We start from the raw sequence: 21,033 nt of genomic DNA on the forward strand, positions 1-21,033 counted from the left end.
ACATTATGTGAGGGTGGATTTCATAAAAGAACAAGCAAATTCGTTGAATTGATATCCCCGCCAATATGCTTCTGGACACAAACGTTTTCTGGACGGATGGGCAACGCCCTTTGACCTCAATGTGTGACCTCGACATAAGCACCTAGGATTATGGGTGTTGAATGTGAAGCACCCCCAGATGATTGTGAACATCTATGGCAAGTTTCATGGCTCTGGCTCATGTGTTAATGGAGATAAAGCTCTAAGCTTATATTGAAAAGCATTTTATCAAGATACAAAGGGCCATAACTCTGTTATTAACAGTCGGTGTACAATGCCATTTTGCGTGCATCATCCTCTTATCCATATATATATATATACTCATACCAAGTTTCAATGAAGTCCGCTTTTCCAAGCTTTTCGAAGACATGGCTCCGGACGGACAGAAAGACCGACGGATGGACGGACAGACAACGCCAAAACAATATCCCTCCGCCTATGGCGGGGGATAATAAAAGTACTTTATGAAACATAAATATTTCATTTCTAGGCACAAAATAACGGCAAACTTTTAATGATTTAAAATATTGTTGTTCTCAGGTGAGCTAAAAAGAAATGGCCAAAGTAAGAACATCGTAATCTCCGTCCACTTCGTCGTTTTGTCGCTGGGATGAGGCGACAGCACTCTCGCGCTCCTGTCTCCTCTGTTCGATGGTCACCTCCATCTTGGCTCTCATCAGCTCGAACAGCTCACTGTCGTTCTAAACGTTTGGAAGAAAGTGACAATTTGATATAAGGTTCATCTTAAACTTAGAGCGAAAAGAGACGGTTTTGGGTTAAGTTTGTTGTTAAATGTCAATCAAGAAAAAAAAAATAAAAAAATTTACAATTAATTTGTTTCAATGGCCTTGAAAAGAAGATATTAAAATGTTACTTTTCCAAAAATATTTTCCCCTAAGGGTTCACAAAAGAACTCAAAATAAACTTTTATCTAAAAACATTCTCACATCGTTTCTGGTCAATGTTTCACTTTTTCTTTATTTTTGTCACTTCTGATTTGAAAATGTTTTCTTTTGGATTGTTGAAAAGAAAACAATAGTTTAATACATCAGAATTAATCTTTTCAAACCCTGTTCTACAAACAAGAAGGTCAAAATGGCCCAATGTTGCTCACCTGATACATTTTGATCAATCTAATGAATCGTTTACAGGTTGTTTTTTTTTCCCACTTTTAGGGAAGATAGCCCATGGCTTTGGAATTGGGAATTTTATCGGCATTTTCATGAAATTGGGAAAATAAATTCATTAGCCTTTTTTCCACATGAAAAGTCCACTGATAAGAGAAATACTAAATTTGATATAACTCTTTATAATCATTAAAATTATAAGAACAAAATCATATAATACTTTGTTAGATGTAATTAAATTGAAATTGAGATAAAATACACATTAGACTTCTTTCAAAAAAAGAAAAAAAAATGTTTTTGTTGGGTTTTTTTTGGAAATTGGGAATTTTTTGCCACATTTTGGGAAAAAAGTATACTTTTTGGGATTGGGAACATAGCCGAATTTCGGCTATAAAATCGGGCCAAAAAAAACCCTGGTTTATTTGTTACTGCCAGTCAAATGCCAAACCAATCCAATCAGTAATCACTAAGATAACGCAATTTCTATAACTTTAAATGTTATACATAGGACACTGATGCTCTCACTAAACGACGCTGGAATCAGGAATAAGTCTTGTGTGATAAATATAATATTCAACCTGAGTGGTGAGCTAACAATAAATAGCTACACTATAGCCAGGATTGTTTTTTGCCCAATCGGAAAAACTATGGGTACCAGCCCATTTGGGAAAATGTGCATTGTGAAGTCTTCACGTGAGGATACTGATGCATTTGATTTTGTTGCTCACAAATACTTTTTAGAGGTCAGTGACCTTGACCTAGTGACCTAAAAATGGGTGTGGCATGTAAAAACTAATCAAGGTGCAGCTACATACCAAGTTTCAAAGTTGTAGGTGGAAGCACTTTGATTTTAGAGCCAATGTTAAGGTTTTAGCATGACGCCTACGGCGGACGGCAGACGACGAGCTGGCTATGACAATACCTCGGGTTTTCTCCGAAAACAGCCGAGCTAAAAATTAATAAGTAAGTGTAGTCAAGTTATCAATATTATATCAACTTAGGTTTAAGCCATAGAGCTGCATAGGGAAACTAACTAAATGTTATATTTTATCCCCCCAAAAAAATAAAAAATTAACATTTAATTGAACATTTTTTGGACAGAATTTTGGAAATGTGTAGTTTTTCTCTATTGGGAAAGTGCTGTTTTCCAGTACTTTATAAAGAATGAAACAAATCGCTGACTATAGCGTACCAGACTGGGCTTTCTTTTGGCCCTTGCAGCTCTCACATCCTCTGGGGTTTGCAGTGATGCGAGAAACTCCTGTAACATATGATCAATTTGAAAAAAACAATTATCTAGCAATTATTTCTATATATTCAAACAATTTGTATACATCATTTGCGATATAAGTTTGAGCTAATTTTTTTCAAATTTGTCCTGTTTAAAATCAATTTACCAAATTATACTTCCATAATAAGTAAATAATTTTAGCGAGGCAAACCTAGCCACCCTAAAACTTTTATAAATAACGTATATAACTTCATACACTGGAAAGCCACAAAGAAATATTACTGTAAAATCATTATAATTATTGGGATGTGAACTTTTAGTTGCTTTCGAGGGTTGACCAATCCACGAATGTTGTGCCAACCAATGTACATGATTTTACAGTATTTTTTTAGAGGTCAGTGACCTTGACCTTTGACCTTGTGACCCCAAAATGGGTGTGGCGTGTAGAACTCATCAAGGTGCATCTACATATGAAGTTTCAAAGTTGTAGGTGGAAGCTCTTTTATTTTAGAGCCAATGCTAAAGTTTTAGCACGACGCGGACAGCGGACGTCAGATGACACGACAAGCTGGCTATGACAATACCTCGGGTTTTGTCCGAAAACGCCGAGCTAAAAATGGGAATGTATCTAACGTTGGGGTTTAGAAACATACCTAAGTCTCACACTTGGGAATGTATCACACGTTGGGGTTAAGAAGAATACCACGGTCTAAAACTTAGGAATTTATCGCACTATGAGGAATATACCTCAAAATTAAACTTCGGAATGTATCAAACGTTGAGGAATGTAACCTGGGTTTTAAACTTGGGAATGTATCACACGTTGAGGAACATACCTTGGTCTTAAACTTGGGAATGTATCACACATCATCATGGTTTAGGAACATACCACGGTCTCAAACTTGGGAATGTATTGAACGTTGGAGGTTTGAAACATACCTCGATCTCAAACTTGGGAATGTATCACGCATTGGGGTTGAGGAACATACCTTGGTCTCCAACTTGGGAATGTATACAATGTTGAGGAACATACCTTGGTCTCAAATTTGGGAATGTATCGAATTTTGATTAACATACCTTGGTCTAAAACTTGGGGATGTATCACACATTGGGGTTGAGGAACATACCTTGGTCTCCAACTTGGGAATGTATCGAATGATGAGGAACATACCTTGGTCTCAAACTTGGGAATGTATCAAATGTTGAGGAACATACCTTGGTCTCCAACTTGGGAATGTATCGAATGTTGAGGAACATACCTCGATCTCAAACTTGGGAATTTATCGAATTTTGAGGAACATACCTTGGTCTCCAACTTGGGAATGTATCGAATGTTGAGGAACATACCTTGGTCTCAAACTTGGGAATGTATCAAATCTTGAGGAACATACCTTGGTCTCAAACTTGGGAATGTATCGAATGTTGAGGAACATACCTTGGTCTCCAACTTTGGAATGTATCGAATGTTGAGGAACATACCTTGGTCTCAAACTTGGGAATGTATCAAATGTTGAGGAACATACCTTGGTCTCCAACTTGGGAATGTATTAAATGTTGAGGAACATACCTTAGTCTCAAACTTGGGAATGTATCTCACATTGGGGTTGTGGTTGAGGAACATACCTTGGTCTCAAACTTGGGAATGTATCACACATTGGGGTTGAGGAACATACCTCGGTCTCAAACTTGGGAATGTATCTCACATTCGGGTTGAGGAACTTGCTGGGCGTGTCTATGTCCACTTTCTTTCCATCTTGCCTCTTCAGTTCCTAAAATTGCAGAAAAGAAGTACTTCTACAGTTGCAGTGATTTTTTTTGTCAGATTGGAAAAAGTACTGGTACCAAGCAAATAAGGCAAAATTGATTGAAAGTTTCAGTGCACATTTTATTTGTTCACATGCAAACAATGTGCTTTTGAAATAAAAGTACAGTTTATTCCGCTTAATTGAAAAGCCTATTTGTCACGTCCGAATATGCAATTATCTGGAGTATTCAATTATACAGAATCAGTTATATTTCCAATGTTTTCAATGTTTATCATATACATGTGTGTATGTTATCGTGTTTTTAACCAATTTCAAAGCTATATTGTTAAATACATTGCTAAATAAACTTGTTTTATTCAATAAACGCATAGAAAAGCGCCAATTGTTGTTTTTATTCATTATACGGTGCATTGAAAATAATCCACTCGTACTATTCACTAACTCAAGCAAGACACGTCAACAGTTCTTTTCTAATCGGCAACAAACTCTTTAATTCTTTCCAATTGGCAACAAACTGTTAAAGTGTGTTACTCGACAGTTTGCATTCGAAAGTTTGTGCCTGACTGCACACTGTGATTGGCGTCAGTTTTAACCGGAGACTCCAGTGTTGGCATTGTACTTGGCCCGCATACTACACCTGTTAGTCACGTGACGCTTGACAGACGCTGCATACATGCATGGTGTGAAATGAAAACAAAGGCAGTCAATGGAACGTGTTTGTCAAAATCGTCGATACGATGCATATCCTTGGAGATTTATGAGATAATACGCTGGATTATAGTGTGCAATCGATAATTGGATATTTAATTAACCGGAATACGCCATATTTCAGATTACGCGATGTTTAACAATGGGAAGATATGCAAATGGTTTGGTGTTTTCAATTTCTATTCAATGAACCGGATTATCCAATATTTAATTAAGTGGAATCTACTGCAAGACATTTTTTTCCTTTTGGGAATTTTTCAGACAGCAATTGTGATTTATGTAATTTTTCTTCAGTAAGGAAAGTGCCCTCAACAAGTACTTGATACGGAAGGGAAAACATTATTGAGTTGAGTTTTACCTTGACACTGCAAACTCTGTGAAAATACCCTTTAAAACAAGACTATTGTCAAGCAATATATGTCCCCTACCGGCTCCATCATTGTCAGAAATTCCACCAATGTCAGAATTGTTTTTCTTTTTTATATATTTGTTGCCATAGCAACCAAAAGTTTTGACGTAAGAAAAAAATGAAATGATGTGCATAATGTCCATATTGGCATCTATCCATATTTCAAGTTTCATGAAAAAATATGAAGAACTTTTAAAGTTATCGCAGGATCCAGAAAAAAAACACTATTTTCAGCAGTATTTCTAGTCTATTTGTTTCCATAGCAACCAGAATTTTTGGCGTAGGAACAAAATGAAATGACGTGCATAACGTCCATATTGGCATCTATCCATGTTTCTAGTTTCATGAAAAAATATGAAGAACTTTTAAAGTTATCGCATGATCCAGAAACAAGAGGGCCATGATGGCCCTGAATCGCTCATCTGATTAACCAAATACAATCCCAACCCAGATTTCATCAAGATAAACATTCTGACCAAATTTCATAAAGATAAGATGAAAACTGTGACCTCTATTGTCTACACAAGGTTTTTCTATTATTTTACCTAGTGACCTAGTTTTTTACCCCAGGTGACCCAAATACAATCCCAACCCAGATTTCATCAAGATAAACATTCTGATCAAATTTTATAAAGATTGGATGAAAACTGTGACCTCTATTGTCTACACAAGGTTTTTCTATTATTTGACCTAGTGACCTAGTTTTTTACCCCAGATGACCCAAATACAATCCCAAACAGATTTCATCAAGATAAACATTCTGACCAAATTTCATAAAGATTGGATGAAAACTGTGGCCTCTATTGTCTATACAAGGTTTTTCTATTATTTGACCTAGTGACCTAGTTTTTGACCTAGTGACCTTGTTTTTGACCCCAGATAACCCAAATACAATCCCAACCCAGATTTCATCAAGATTAACATTCTGACCAAATTTCATAAAGATTGGATGAAAACTGTGACCTCTACTTGTCTACATAAACAAATTGTTGACGGTTATTCTATTATTTGACCTAATGACCTAGTTTTTGACCTCAGATGACCCAAATACAATCCCAACCCAGATTTCATCAAGATAAACATACTGCCCAAATTTCATAAAGATTGGATGAAAACTGCGTCCTCTATTGTTTAAACAAGGTTTTTCTATTTTGTGACCTAGTTTTTGACCTAGTGACCTAGTATTTGACCCCAGATGACCCAAATACAATCCCAACCCAGATTTCATCAAGATAAACATTCTGACCAAATTTCATAAAGATTGGATGAAAACTGTGACCTCTACTGTCTACACAAACAAATTGTTGATGGTTTTTCTATTATTTGACCTTATGACCTAGTTTTTGACCTCAGATGACCCAATAAAAAAATCCCAACCCAGATTTTATCAAGATCAACATTCTGACCAAATTTCATAAAGATTGGATAAAAACTGCGACCTCTATTGTTTAAACAAGGTTTTTTCTATTATTTGACCTAGTTTTTAAACTAGTGACCAAATTTTTGACCCCAGATGACCCAAATACAATCCCAACCCAGATTTAATCAAGATAAACATTCTGACCAAATTTCATAAAGATTGGATAAAAACTGTGACCTCTACTGTCTACACGAGGTTTTTCTACTATTTAACCTAGTTTTTGACCTAGTTACCTAGTTTTTGTCAAGAGATGTCTAATTGGGTACAGACCGGGTTTCGTTAAATGTTCGAATAGCGAACACTTTCATTGAAAGAAAGAGACAAATATAGAAAACCAGTCCGGATTAAAATGGCGGATGTTTTCAACAAAATTTTACTAGATTTTCGCATTTTCGTAATTTAAATTTTTCTTGAGCCAAATTCTCAATATTTTCGCAAATGGCGAACGACAGCATTGCGAACGTGTTATTATTGGAATAAATGCTCACTATTACAGGGCTCGCGCTGTCGTTCGCCATTTGCGAAAATATAGCGAATTTGGCTCAAGAAAAATATAATTTGCGAATATGCTAAAATCTTGTTAAATTTAATTGAAAACATCCGCCATTTTAATCCAGATTGTTTTTTTTTTAAACTATTTTCCTCTTTAATTCCATTAACGTTTTGAAGTGCATATGGTAGCTGGCCAATCAACATTAAGTTCGCTATCGGTTAATATTGGGTCATTCATGTGCAGATAATGGAATACACAGTTGATATTGTCATCTGCCTACAATATAACGGCTAATGGCAAAAGTGGTGGTGGTGGTGTTGGTGGTGGTGGAGGAGGAGGAGGAGGAGTAGGAGGAGGAGGAGGAGGAGGAGGAGGAGGAGGAGGAGGAGGAGGAGGAGGAGAAGGAGGAGGAAGAGGAGGAGGAGGAGTAGTAGCAGTAGCAGCAGCATTACAATACCAATACTTAAGAATGATCAAATGGGAAAAGGTAACCTAGCACTGGCAGTAAATACGGGGCTCATTTACACAGGCTTTTTTTACACTTTTTGGGAAGATAACCCATGGCTTTGGAATTGGGAATTTTATCGGCATTTTCATGAAATTGGGAAAATTAATTCATCAGCCTTTTTTTTCCACACGAAAAGTCCACTAATTAGAGAAATACTAAATTTGATATAGAACTTTATTGTCATTAAAATTAAAAGAACAAAATCATAATAAACTTTGTAAGATGTAATTGAATTAAAATTGAGATAAAATACACATACGACACTTCTTTCTAAAAAAAAAAAAAAAAAAAAATTTTTTTTTTTTTTGGGAAATTGGGAATTTTTTGCCACATTTTGGGAAAAAAGTATACTTTTTGGGATTGGGAACATAGCCGAATTTCGGCTATAAAATCGGGCTAAAAAAAACCCTGATTTACAGGTCAGATTTGGAATCTCTGATGTAAAATGAGATTTTAAATGAATTAAAGGGAGGCAAATGCTGTAATAAAAAGAACATGCATAAACGGTAGTTGTTTCCCTTGTTTGAACCATGCTAAATCCTTAAAATGCATATTTCCAGTAACTGTGACCTTCACCTGTGACCTTTGACCTAGTGACCTCAAAATCAATAGGGGTCATCTGCGAGTCATGATCAATGTACCTATGAAGTTTCATGATCCTAGCCTCAAGCGTTTTTGAGTTATCATCCGGAAACCACCTGGTGGACGGACCGACCGACCGACCGACCGACCGACCGACATGAGCAAAGCAAAGGGGGGCATAAAAATAAAATCCCTACCTAGTTACCCACCCAATTTCACCTGGGTCTTGTTATGCCAAACAAACATATTTTTAAGGATGGCCTAAGTCTTAAATGTGTTATTGGTTTGTTTAGTTTTTTGAGCAAAATTGTGTTATTACCTTGTAAGTATCACATTCATGCATTTTAAATACAGAGTAGTTTATGTGCATGTACTTAAAGGACATATTTAATCACATTTCTTAAATGTTTGTTATGCATTTATTTAAAAATGGTTCCTATATAATTTCATTTCAATTTTTTCCTTTTTTAAAATGTCATCTTGTCAATTTTTTTTATTGGATTTTGAAACATTTTGTTAATCTCACAAATACAAATTACACAACCACAGATTTATTTGAAACATATTGCTAGTGGTGGGGCTAGATGGTGAGAAGGTTTAGTGAGGATTGAAAACCCCAAGAACTACTTGAGCCCTTGCTAGTGGTGGGGCTAGATGGTGAGAGGGTTTAGTGAGGATTGAAAACCCCAAGAACTACTTGAGCCCTTGCTAGTGGTGGGGCTAGATGGTGAGAGGGTTTAGTGAGGATTGAAAACCCCAAGAACTACTTGAGCCCTTGCTAGTGGTGGGGCTAGATGGTGAGAGGGTTTAGTGAGGATTGAAAGCCCCAAGAACTACTTGAGCCCCAATCTGGGAAAACTGGGCTTAATGCATGTGCAGAAAAGTGTCAGCCCAGATTTACTTGTGCAGTCTGCACATCCTAGTCTAGGACAATGATTTCCGCCTAAGACTGGATTTTTGTTCAGAAGAGACCGCCTTTAAATGAGAGAAACAAGAGCTGTCTCCATAGAATGACATATGCCCCCCAAAAAGGCTTTGATTGAAGTTATGAGCATTTTTCAAAACCTAAACGCAGATTTCGAAACCTAAACGCTGACCCTAAATTCAAGGTCAAGGTCACAGGGGTCAAAATTTGTGTGCGTATGGAAAGGCCTTGTCCATATACACATGCAGACCAAATATAAAGGTTACATCTGAAGCGACATAGAAGTAATGAGCATTTTTTGAAACCTAAACGCAAAAGTGTGACGGAAAGACAGACAGACAGTGCGATCACTATATGCCCTCTTTCGGGGGCATAAAAAACGGAAAAGTGTTGTCCCTGATTAGCCTATGCAAACTGCGCACACTACTTTGTGCGTAAACTTTATGCTTTAAGCCCATTATTCCCAGAACGCGCTAACTTTTTCTTACCTTCACCCTAGATTGCACCGGCGTTGAGGTGGCCAGCCCCAGGTTCTCTTTCTGACTACTGCCGTTCTTTGCCGTCCAGTCATTCTTTGCCACCCAGTCGTCATATCTCCAGTTGTGCTTCCTGGCCGGCATCTCCTTCAGCTTGTCTTTAGCAGCTGCAATAAAATAAAATTAAGAGATTGTGGTGTTTTATCTCAATTTTGGGCAAGTGTTTCAAAATTGTTTCCAGTATTTGATTTACTTTGGTTCATATTATATATAGATCTGGATACTGAACTGAATTTAATTTTATATTAAAACAAGAGCTGTCTTCATCGGAAGACATATGCCCCCAAAAAACGCTTTTCGAAACCTAAACGCAGATTTTGAAACCTAAACGTGGACCCTAAGTTCAAGGTCAAGGGGGTCAAAATTTGTGTGCGTATGGAAAGGCCTTGTCCATATACACATGCATACCAAATATGAAGGTTACATCTGAAGCGACAAAGAAGTTATGAGCATTTTACGAAACCTAAGCGCAAAAGTGCGCCAGACAGACGGATGGACAGACAGACAGATAGTGCGATCATTATATGCCCTACTTCAGGGGCATAAAATTATTATGGGAACCATTATTTGGGAATTTTCAGCTGTCATTTGGGGGATGGGGAAGAATTTTGGCTCCAAATTCGACAGTTAAAAAAAGCTGGTTCAGCATACTCACACTGCTTAGTTAGGACAGGGGTACCAGTGAGAGGGGGGTTCTTGTCCCATCTCCTTTTCACTGTCAACGAAACAATAACATGTTCCCATATTAAATGCTAACAACACCAGTAGTCAAAATAATCTTATAATTACTTATATCCTACACAAATCTCAGATAATATATTGAAAATTATAAATTTTTTGTATTTTTTTTTGGAAAATGTTTATTTTATTGTAATTTTCTAAAATAACACTTTCATATAAATAAATAAGGATTTATGGACCTGACTGTCAACAAGTTTACTGTCAGCAACAAAAGCATGGTCTTTAAGTGAAACTTTGCAACGAAAAATTCAGATCACAATTTCTCCCTTTCCCCAAAGTTCCTTAAATAACAAACAGCAGTAGAATACACCTCCGCCGCACTTTGGAAAACAGAGCTTAATGTATATCCATAAGGTTTTGTCACAGATTAGCTAATCTAACACTGTGTGCCTAGAGTGGATTTTCATTAAGAAAGAGACTCCATATAAATCTTAAATTCCAAACAAGAGCTCTGTTTGTGAAACACAATGCCCCTTACTGTGCTTTAAAGCCGCATGGCAGCTATTTTAGAAACAAGGTAATATTTTGAATGTAAAGGTCAGGGTGACCTTGACCTTTGACCTAGAGACCTCAAACCATGTTTGATTGTAGATCTCAATGAGATGCATGCACATGTGAAGTTTAAAGAACATAGACAAAATAGTTTTTTATTTTATGAGCAAGGTTAAAAGTTTTGGGACAGACACACAAATACCATCACAGACAGACAGACAGACAGACAGACAGGCCAAAAACAATATATCCATTGATCATTCGATCTGGGGGCATAAAAATTTAACATGCATCCAAAAAGCCCTGTTTTCTCAGAGTGCAGCTTACTTACATCTCTCAAAAGGGGGAGTTTCTGCAGGTGCAACATGTTTGGTTGCAGGAAGAAGATTTTTATTCAAAGCTTTACCATCTTTAGTATTCACCACTGGTGCTTCAGCAATGTCAGTATTCCTAGGCACATCATTGACATTAATATCCCTGTTATTTGCGACAGAAGTCGAGGCCGGTTTTACTTCCCGGTCCTTTGCAGTAGTCTTCAATTCTGTTTCAACAACTGGAATGACTGGCTGGTAATTTTCCTGAGATTCAAGTTGCAGTAGCATGGCATCTGAGTCGTTGTTCTCCATGAAATCCCCATCTGTCTGAGAAAATCCGTGATCGCCTACCGCTGAAACCTTCTCATTATTTCCCTGCTTAAGTTTAGCACCAATATTTTTCTCTCCTTTACGCTCCGCAACTTTGTTAGTTCCACCAGAATTTGATTCTGCATCAGTTATTTTCCCGTTACTTTTGTTCACATGGGCTCCATCAGCTTCTTTTGAGTCTACTATGTTTTGTTGGCCAATCTCAGATGGGTTGGCTTCCCTAACAGAAACCCTACCAGATCTATTTTCCAAAACTGAGCCATTTTGGTTTTCCACCGTGGGTACCTGAGACATCAGGTTTTCATTGGAGACAATTTCAATCAAGTACTTGTCCTCTGGAACTTTTTTACCCTGTCGAGCACAGGACAAAATCCAACTGGAAATACATTTTTAAGAAATAATTGTTGATTTAGTAGTACATCAGTTTGTAAACATATTTGTTGCTTTTGAGTTTCCATGCACTATTTAATTACTTTTTGTGGGCATTAAAATGAGTGACTAGTTTTTAAATATGTGCATCAGAAAGATTTAAAAGCCAATAATTTCATTTCTAATTGTAACATGACCAATCAACATGTAAAGAACTCACAGTGCAGCATATTTTGTAACATTAGATTTTGAAATTGATTTAGAAGCTGCTAATTGGTGATTTTAACATTTTAATTAAAAACAAGGGACAAAATTGTCACAAAACCAGGTTTTCATTGTGAAAAAAAAATCTGATAAAGGGATAAAACTCAAACTGAACTTTTGAAATGAACAAACAAAATTAACCCCGTGGCGACCTTGACATTAGAGATATTGACGTGATTCTTTCGTGCGACACACCCTCCCATGATGGTGAACAAATGTGCCAAATGATTTTAAAATCTCACAATGAATGACATAGTTATGGCCAGGACAAGCTCATTTATGGCCATTTTTGACCTTTGAACTCAAAGTGTGACCTTGACCTTGGAGATATCGACGTAATTATTTCGCGCGACACACCGTCCAATGATGGTGAACAAATGTGCCAAATGATTTTAAAATCTGACAATGAACGACATAGTTATGGCCCGGACAAGCTTGTTCCGCCCGCAAGCCAGCCAGCCAGCCAGCCCGCCCGCATTCGCCAATCTAATAACCAGTTTTTTCCTTCGGAAAACCTGGTTAAAAATTGACAATAGAACACTTAAGGGTGGGTCATTAATTTTGAGATACACTTTCAGACAATATGATTATTATTACTGGTAAACCAATTCTAGAAATTATGACATTAATTAACAATAAAAATCTGCACAATTTTCCACGAACACATACATTATATGCTTTTATCAGGGGCAACACTTTCTACCCTAAATGGATTTTTGTTAAGAACAGACTTTCTTAAAATGAAAAATTCCATAAAGTTGGAAGTGTCATCCCTGATTTGCCTGCGCAGACTGCACAGGCTAATCTTGGATGACATTTAATGTACGAGCATTAAGCCCAGTTTTCATATCTCTCTCTACTCACAGTTTGGAAAGGGCTGGTATTCCCCATTTCTTCGCAGCCTCATATTTTGAGCCTTCAGCTGCATTTACCACAAGGTGGGTACTGGGTAAAAGGTTGTTCTTTGCAGTGCGCACAAAATAATCCTGGCATCTGAAATAGAAATAGTCATTGCCAGGAATGTTGGGAAAATTAATCAAATGTTTTAAAAAAAGATTCTATAAAATAAGCTACATACGTTACCTGCATAACAACTCCTCATAAAAGATCATTTATGTGATAATTCTAAGTAATGTTTTTATATTTGCAGTCAATAAAACTGCTCTCTGTATGGCAATGGCAAAGCGTTCAAAACGGCGGACAGTGTTATTGATTCAATGACAGATGATTTCCAATAGTCAGAGAGCCCAAAAGTACCTAAAAATAAACAAATCCCATTCAATAAAGAGACATATGAAAAAGAATTTCACAAACAAACTTTTAAAACTTCATATAAACAATTTCGGGTGAATAATAAAGGGTAACAGTGGCTGAAAGTTTTCAATTTGAGGTACAAAACAAGTTGAAAACCATGGAATATATTAATCATTTGAGGCATGCAAAAGCAGTCATATGCAGGTAGTTATTTTTATTCACGAAATTATCAAAATGTGATATTTGAAGAGTTTGCCCTATTGGTGCAAAAATGTACCACGTGACATTGAAATTAGAAGGCATATGATACCTTTTGGCAGCAATCAGGCGATTTAATGTATTAGTTCTGATCATCAGGGTAATAAAACATTCCTGAATTATTTTATGTAAACTGCTTTTTTTTTATTCATACACATGTAATTATTCTTCAAATAAATCGTGCAACACATTTAATTAAATACAAGAGCAAAGCATAACGGGTGCCACGCTCGGCTGCAGTTGCAGTTTTGAATAGATGAAAGCTTGTCAGTTTTGGTTAGTTTTTTTTTAGAGGTCACAGTGACCTTGACCTTTGATCTATTGACCCAAAAATGGGTGTGGCATGTACATGTAGAACTCATCAAGGTGCATCTACATATGAAGTTTCAAAGTTCTGGGTTGAAGCACTTTGATTTTAGAGCCAATGTTCTAAACCGTGAAAAAATGTAAAAGTTTTAGCACGACGCGGACACGACGACGATCACGATGAGCTGGCTATGACAATACCTCGGATTTTCTCCGAAAACAATAAAGCTAAATTGGAGCTAATAAATAAGCTTTAATATGTGGACCAACCTTTTTTCTCTGAGGGCAAGCAGATTATTAAAGTTAATTGCCTGCTGGGCAAGCGGAAGTGAAATCCTCAAAAATCGGGTGTTGTAATCGGCCCTATTCACAATGGAAAAAAGTATATATATTTTCCAAATGGGACCTAAAAATTCCCAATTAAAGGTTTCCCAAAAAATATATTTATTTTTTTATTTCAACATTTTGTTCACCTCCCATCCAGCCATATAAGTTCAACCTTAGTAAAAATAATACTGAAAACACTTGTATTCTCAATTTTGAAGCATTTTTTTAGCAAAACAGCAACAACACTAATTTCCCAATTTAAGTTAAAATGCTGGGAAAAGGGACCCGGCCCCATTCCCAAAATGGTGGAATAAAACCACTGGCATACCCCTGACCCTGCAGTACTTACGTAGCTCCCAGAACCTCTGCTATGCTGATAAGAATGTCCCTCTCTGTGCCACTGTAACCACTACAAAGTAAGTAGTTCAGTTAAAAATATACCTGCATTTCGTTAACGTGTAATGTAATATGTTTGGAAATTGATAAAATATCAGATAGATACAGATAGATTTACACAATTATTTTCAACTGTATCACATCAAACAATTAATTGCATAGTCTTAAAATTATCAAACAAAAGCTGTTTGCAAAAAAAGTATCCCCCTAGGTTAACAACAATTTGAATTTGCATCAAATATTGCTTACACTGAATATCATTGCAAATCCCGTAACCTCAGTTCAAGAGACTTCCTTTGAACTAAAAATACCATAAAAGCAGAAAGTGTTGTCCCTGATAAGCCTGTGCTGACGGCACAGGCTTATCTGGGACTACACTTTAGGCACTTGCATTAAGCACCATTTCCCCATAGCGAGACTCGTGTATACCTGATTGAGAGTACACAGTCCTTCAGTGGAGCTCCCTCCATGTTGATCTCTATTGGTGTAAAAAGAGGGTTGCTGTCCACATCCAGCAAGGCATTCTGCTCCATGCACATTTGCTGTGAACAATCAAACAAATATTTGCTGTGAACAATCAAACATATATTTGATGTAAACAATCAAACACATATTTGCTGTGAACAATCAAACAAAATTTTTATGTGAACAATCAAACAAACATTTGCTGTGAACAATCAAACAAATATTTGATGTAAACAATCTAACAAATATTTGATGTAAACAATCAAACAAAGTTAGCTGCATAACCATTTTCCACTCAAATACACAGTTTGACACAGTTGTTGTCCCTTAGAAAAGAGTATCATATTTAAAGCCTTTAACAGAAGATTAAAGTTTAATAGCCTTTATTTCCAACCCTTAAATATACTGACAAGCAGCAAACAGCATAAAACCTGAGAAGACTGTTAATTACTTGGAAAATTATCTTCAAAAGTTAATATTCACACCCCTTTTGTCACAGCAAATTAACTCAAAACCGCAAAAGAGACTTCACTAAATATATCATCAATGGTTCAATGATTTACCCTTAAAAAATGCATTTCCATTTTTGTTCAACAACTCCATATTTTCAATGAACATCCTTAAACATTTCAACAATCTATAAGGCCTTCTGCAAATTCTCTGCAAAGCTTCGATTGTTTACTAAAATTGTTTCCAATATTTAAACTCTGTTTAATTAGTCAGCTTTTTTCACAACTGTAACTGTACCAGTCATTGAAACGCTCTCGAGTCTGCTTCCTGGAAATAGAACCAGTACTTGGTGTCTATAAGGGAGATCAAAATATATCGCTCCCTCGGTGGGGATGGAACCCATGACCTCCTGGTCACTAGGCAGACACAAAGTGTAAGCAAAATTAATCTCAAAATTGTGCCATTCACAGAATCACTTTGATCACACAAAAGACAATAAAAGGGCCATGATGGCCCAATACTGCTCACCTAATTCATCTGTATCAACAAGATCAATATACTAGATTTGTTGGTTCCTGAATGCTTCCCCTGGCTCAAAAATGTATTTAACTAAAGTCGCCTTGCTATGGCAAAATTCTTTTACTTTTTGCTATTTTATTAGTTTTAATGAAAAAACAGTTGTGGCCAAAAATAATTTTCTTTAGCCAAATAGGTCAATTTGTAGCGATTGGCCAATATGGCGAATGGCAGAGTAAGCCCTGCCTGTAATGTGCCAATCAATTCAATCAGTAGCTACTTACATATTTCCATTTCATTATCCTGACATGTTGTCCATTTGACACAGATCTCTCTCTTAATGTCAAAACTGGATTAAAACTGGTCTCTTTATGTCAACACTGGACCGACACTATGCTGTGTCGTCAAAGCAAATAACACACGCTACGCCATCACTATATGAGTACAGTATGCAAAGGGAGAGATCAAAATTGACCACCATGTGAGTTTGGGTTCCAGTTTTATCCTATTAATTTGTAAGCAAGCACGGCATAAACAAAGGTCATTGTGACCTTCCAGTAAACTGTCAACATCAACACAGGAGTTAAATAAACAAATACAGTAGATTTCGCTTAATTGAATAGCCCATTTGTCACGTCCGAATATTCAATTATCCGGAGTATTCAATTATACAGAATCGGTTATATTTTCAAATGTTATCACTAACCCGGTGTAGTCCTCCTGGAAATTGTGCTTTTCATGCATAATCAAAACATCGTTTCGACACATAAAGCATTTAAAAAAGTTAATATTGGAATTAAATATTGAATCCATTATAAATATAATATAAATGTTTTGTTGAATTCCCAAATGAGAATACAATTTTTGTAATCCAAAACACACTTTCTAGCTTTAAATAAAACGTCCACATGTATTTCCTTTGCCCCCAACAAAAAGCTAGCGAAAACTATGCAGCAATGTACAATGTCACGCCATACGGTGCGTGTAATGATTTTTCCCATTTTCATTTTATTGCTTACCCAACGCTTACGTTAGCAACATCTATTGCTCATGTATTGTCCTAGTTAAAGCGCGCGAAAATTAGCGTGGGTGTATATACGCTGTCGAAGGCAAACTTTGTAGCGAGGAGAATGCTGTATCTTTGACTTTACGCTCTTCAAGGAAGTTTAGTATTGAAACATATAATGTACTGTGTACTGATTTACCGGAAAATCTGGTCAATACTGGATTTAATTTTGGTTATTGTGAAAACATGATCAGCATTGTTAAGACTGTGATGTTTTGACAAATGTGCGTGTTTGCAATTGTTCGACATCATGTTTAGATATGATTTACTGTGACGCAGTTGTGTAGGTTTATAAACACGAACTGAGAATATAGTGTAACATTCCATCACCTATTGCAAACTGTCGAGCAAGACACGTCAACAGTTTGTTTCTTATCAGCATCACAATCTTTAATTTTTTCTAAGCAACAACAAACTGTTAAAGTGTGTTACTCGATTTGATTTTCAGTAAGGAGGGACTTCATTGAAACTAAAAATACTATAACAGCGGAAAGTGTCGTGCCTGATTAGCCTGTGTGGACTGCACAGGCTAATCTGCGATGACACTTTACGCACATGCTTTAAGCCCAATTTTCTCAGAACAAGACACAAATGAACCGGAACAGTTTATCAAAAAATAGCCGTTGGTAAACTCAATTACATTTGCAGATTTCTGCATACAAAGATATGTTTAAACTTGAACAATGTTTTATTTGTCTATGGTAAATTCCCTTATTGTACAAGAAAATAATTTCACATATGAATAAACAAAGACTGGAAAACATCCCATTACACAACAGATAAACGAGTGCATTATACCCGTGTACCATCTTTTACTTCACACATCTCTATGCCTAACGTGAATTAAATCGGAAAGCAAATATTGCAGATTATTTATGAATTGTGCGATATTTGTATGGCTTGTTGCACATTCTAAAATGGCAAAAGTATATAAACGGATTATAAACAATGCACATTGAACGAAATAAGGAAAATGTGATAAATTGACAATTCAAATATGTCGTTATACAGTACATTATCATGTGAAATAAATCGCGTTTATAATAAATCGTCAAAAAGACTCGCACTTTTCTCAACTGCAATATGCAATCTTGGACTGCAGACAGAGTGATTTTCTGAAGTAATTTTAAGTTAATGAAATACTCAGCTTTGTGCTTTGAATTTGTAAAAATCGTTATTTGGCGAAAGATATTATTTTATAACGCAGTCATGAAAACGGGCTATAAGCCAAATTCGAAGAATAGGCTAGCATGTTACGACGACAATGTATATGTTACATTACTTAAAACAACTAGAAAAATAGACGTCTTTCCAAGCACTCTCTTGCAGTTTGGAAGCACCAGAGATTCCGCTAAATGATGCAAATCACGACATTATTATTAATTTGTGCCTGGTCATTTTGATGAACTCATACTTAAAATGTACACTTTATTTTATTGTGAATTCATTTGTAAATGAATTTGATAAAAAAAAAACTACCGGGTACATGTCGCTGTTTATTTTGTTTGTTAACGAAATCGAAGCGTGACACTTCACGCGAAATTTACGTCATTAGAAAATGCATTGTGGGAATGTTTTGGTTAAAGTTACCGGTGGTTAAATTCCACTATGCGCGGTTAGGTTACTTTGCGGTATATCATGTTTATACAATCGAGTTACCTTGAAGGTTACTAAACCTGAATAACCTCAAACTTACCAAGGTTTGAAAGTTACCGAGCGGTATTTTTAACAAGCGTTTACACAATTGGGTGCAGAAAACAAAAGTAACTACCAGTACGTTACCAGTCATGTGACAGATTGCGTAACATTCAACCAAACTGGCCCACAGCCGTATAACAAATGGTTTGACGAAAAGAAAAAGTATCTCGACTCAATGAACGTGTTCAATCAATAAAGAAACTTGAGGGTAACTTTATGACATGGGTAGAAAGAAAAGAATTATTCATCTGTAAACTTAATTAATTTGTTAATAGGCCAATATTGGGATTTGATTTTTTTTTATTTTGGCAATGAAACAGGTTTGAACAGCATTATAAAACAGTAAATACAGAAACCTCAAAATGCGTAATTTCAATAGCAGTCATCTACTGTCCAAGGCCAATGCACATGGGAAGTATCAAGCCAATCGGTAAATTCTTTGACATTTATTGATCGGAAACGATTTTTACACTCAGTGTGATAGTTACAGTACAGCCAACGCGGAACAAACATAATCTGCGGTCACGCCACGGCCAGAACGTTAGTACTCGGCAGCCCCGTTGTGGTTTCACGCGGCGTATCGGGAGGCACGCAGCATCAATCCGCGCAACGACGCGGAGTCTGTATAAACCTTATCGTACTTTCGCTGCATGTGTAGTGACAAAACCTAGAGTTACACTACTTTCATAGTTATTATTTTAACGTTTTAAAAAGCGGATATGATTTTTATATGATGCTTTATAGACTATTTATATAATATCACGTTCTCAAATATATTTGACAGGTAATGGGCCTAAACAAATTATCGTTAAATTAATTACGCACAACTGTAAATGTTTTGTTCGATTCTCAAATGAGCATTATTCAATTTGTAATCCGAAACACGCTTCCAAATTTTAATGCTAACGCGACAATTAAACAATAAAATTCTAGCGTCAAATAAACAGTGCTTTATCCTTTGTCTCAATAAAAAGCGCAGAAAAATCATACAGACATGTAGAACGTCACATGGAAAGTGTGGGAGTATTTTGTGTTGTATAAAAACATGAACATCACATCACGTCAGGCGATTTATGCGTGTTCAGTGGGAAAAAAACGCCCCAATTGGACGTTATTTCATCATAACTTTAATAAATAGAAACAAATGCCAAAATTTATTTGACACTTTAGAAAAATGGCCAATGTTTGTATTTCTTGAAATTCATGATTATTTTTATCTTAAATATTAACCAGAATTTGCTTTAAAACTGGAATATACAGGATTATCGGGTAATGAGTAGCGACGGGAAAAATAGTAAGTATGCAGTAATAGATACATTTAATAAATTATGATTTTAATATTATGATAATTGATCTTTTAAAATTTATTGAATAACTAATCATTTTTCAAAGATTTTTATTTTATGATGCCCATCGATTCGCATGTCGCAGATAGCGGCTTGCCTCGACGGACAGATGCGAAGCATCGTGGCAAAATGCGACATGCCGCCGCATACTGACACGGCTTCAACGGCCGACTCGGCATCGCCTCGTTGCGCCTTAACTCCGCTGATTGCAAAATATGTTTGTTCCGCATTGGCTGTACTGTACCTTGACCATTGACCTTGCGATCCCAATTTCAATAGGGGTCATCTACTGTCCTAGGCAAATGCACATGTGAAGTATCAAGCCAATCGGTAAATTCGTTGACGAGTTATTGATCGGAAACGATTTTCCCACCAAGTGTGATAGTGACCTTGACCTTTGACGTAGTGACCCCAATTTCAATAGGGGTCATCTAGTGTCCAAGGCCAATGCACATGTGAAGTATCAAGCCAATCATTGAATTTGTTGACGAGTTATAGATTGGAAACGATTTTCACACTTAGTGCCATAGTGACCTTGACCTTTGACCTAGTGGCCCAAATTTCAATAGAGGTCATCTACTGTCCAAGGCCAATGCACATGTGAAGTATCAAGCTAATCAGTCAATTTGTTGACGAGTTATTGATCGGAAACGATTTTCACACTTAGTGTGATAGCGACCTTGACCTTTGACCTAGT

At 36.4% G+C, this 21,033-nt stretch overlaps 1 protein-coding gene and 1 long non-coding RNA gene across 2 annotated transcripts in view; one reads left to right on the forward strand and one right to left on the reverse strand.

Annotated features, from left to right (window-relative positions):
- The window catches only part of LOC127859515 (DNA topoisomerase 2-binding protein 1-like), a 202,500-nt gene that overhangs the window by 43,331 nt on the left and 138,136 nt on the right, over window positions 1-21,033 (reverse strand). The gene's annotated exons all lie outside the window — the stretch shown is intronic.
- Window positions 18,856-21,033, forward strand: part of LOC127859562 (uncharacterized) — a 145,943-nt gene continuing 143,765 nt past the window's right edge. The window contains exon 1 of the long non-coding RNA XR_008039454.1: window positions 18,856-18,912. This is a non-coding gene — a long non-coding RNA (uncharacterized LOC127859562). The remainder of the gene's footprint in view (window positions 18,913-21,033) is intronic.

The sequence above is a fragment of the Dreissena polymorpha genome, chromosome 15 (assembly GCF_020536995.1).
Source record: "Dreissena polymorpha isolate Duluth1 chromosome 15, UMN_Dpol_1.0, whole genome shotgun sequence".
Lineage (NCBI taxonomy): Eukaryota > Metazoa > Mollusca > Bivalvia > Myida > Dreissenidae > Dreissena > Dreissena polymorpha.